This window comes from Dendrobates tinctorius, unplaced genomic scaffold (genome assembly GCF_039654945.1).
Source record: "Dendrobates tinctorius isolate UK_male_01 unplaced genomic scaffold, ASM3965494v1 ptg000729l, whole genome shotgun sequence".
Lineage (NCBI taxonomy): Eukaryota > Metazoa > Chordata > Amphibia > Anura > Dendrobatidae > Dendrobates > Dendrobates tinctorius.
The window spans coordinates 30286-31810 of NW_027362370.1; the positions used below are offsets into that span (position 1 = coordinate 30286).

At 42.1% G+C, this 1525-nt stretch overlaps 2 non-coding genes across 2 annotated transcripts; both read right to left on the minus strand.

The window, feature by feature from the left end:
* Positions 1–231: 231 nt before the first annotated feature.
* TRNAL-UAA (transfer RNA leucine (anticodon UAA)) lies at positions 232–342 on the minus strand. Its single transcript has 2 exons — positions 305–342; positions 232–277 (listed from the first exon to the last, which is right to left on the minus strand). It is a non-coding gene; the product is annotated as a tRNA-Leu (tRNA).
* Positions 343–1161: 819 nt separating this feature from the next.
* Positions 1162–1276, minus strand: TRNAL-CAA (transfer RNA leucine (anticodon CAA)). Its single transcript has 2 exons — positions 1239–1276; positions 1162–1207 (listed from the first exon to the last, which is right to left on the minus strand). It is a non-coding gene; the product is annotated as a tRNA-Leu (tRNA).
* Positions 1277–1525: the final 249 nt, after the last annotated feature.

The window sequence follows — 1525 nt, forward strand, 5'->3', positions numbered from 1 at the left end:
GTATATACTGAGCGTTTGTTACGAAAGCATCATGCGCCATTCTGAAGAGCACGTGGTCAAATGGAAAAGGTATCTAACTTTAGATCAGAAGATTTAGGGTTATCATCCCTTCATGGTGGTGGCAGTCTCCCTCCACATGCTTTTAGAATAGAATGTACACATGCTGAGAGGGTTATATGACAGTATAGAGAGACATTTCAGTTTTAGACAAGTAAGGACACTAAAAGCAGCTGTCAGAAGTGGGGTTTGAACCCACGCCTCCATTTGGAGACCAGAATACCCACCTCAAGGGAAACAGAACACTCTTAAGTCTGGCGCCTTAGACCACTCGGCCATCCTGACTAACTGCGCAGAGATTGCTAGAATTATTCCCATTCAGCTAATCAAAGAGAAATTTAGCTACAATTTTCTTGAAAATGTAAGAACAATGTCATTATGTTTGAGAGAGAATGAAGAGAAAGCAGAGAGACAGAGAGAACGAGAAAAAATAAATAAATGAACGGATAAGGCGGATTCTGACCAAACGGGGGGTGGGGGAGAGAGAGAGAGAGAGAGAGAGAGAGAGAGAGAGAGAGAGAGAGAGAGAGAGAGAGAGAGAGAGAGAGAGAGAGAGAGAGAGAGAGAGAGAGAGAGAGAGAGAGAGAGAGAGAGAGAGAGAGAGAGAGAATACATCAATGGGTAAGATGCCGTTAGGCTTAAGATCAGGGTTTTGAGGGTTCGGGTCCGACATGGCAGTCAGTTTCCACGTGTTTTTTTAAAAAAAGTTTATTCTTATTCTAGACCAAGGGACCACGTACTCAACCATCATGTGCCAATCAAAAGACTGTTTGGCCTAATGAATAAAGTGTCTGACTTTGGATCAGAAGTTTGAGGTTTCAAGTCCTTTCGTGTTTGTGGCATTGTCTTTCTGCACTCTTTTTGAAAAAAATTTAAATGTAGTGATCGGTTGTTATGAAAGCCTCATGCGCCAATCTGAAGAGCAAGTGGCCTATGGAAAAGGCGTCTTACTTTGGGTCAAAAGATTGAGGGTTATCATCCCTTCATGGTCGTAGCAGTCTCTCTCCACATGCTTTTAGAAAAAAATGTACAGATGCTGAGAGAGTTATATGACAGTTTAGAAAGAAGGGTCAGTTGTAGACAAGTAAGGACACAAAAAGCAGCTGTCAGAAGTGGGATTTGAACCCATGCCTCCATTTGGAGACCAGAAAACCCAGCTCTGTGTGGGGAAAGAAATCATTCTTGAGTCTGGCGCCTTAGACCACTCTGCCATCCTGACCAACTGCATTGTGGGTGCTACAGCTATTCCCATTCGGGTTAACTAAGGAGGAATTTAGCTAGAATTTACCAAGAAAATATAAAGACAATGCCATCACGTTGTGATTTTGAAGATGGAAATTTTGGAGAAAGAGAGAGAAAGAGAGAGATAGAAAGATAGATTGAGAGAGAGAGAGAATGGGTAAGGTGTCTTTCTTTAGATCAAACATTTATACACATGTTGAGAGACAGAGATGTTAGCGTGTCATAG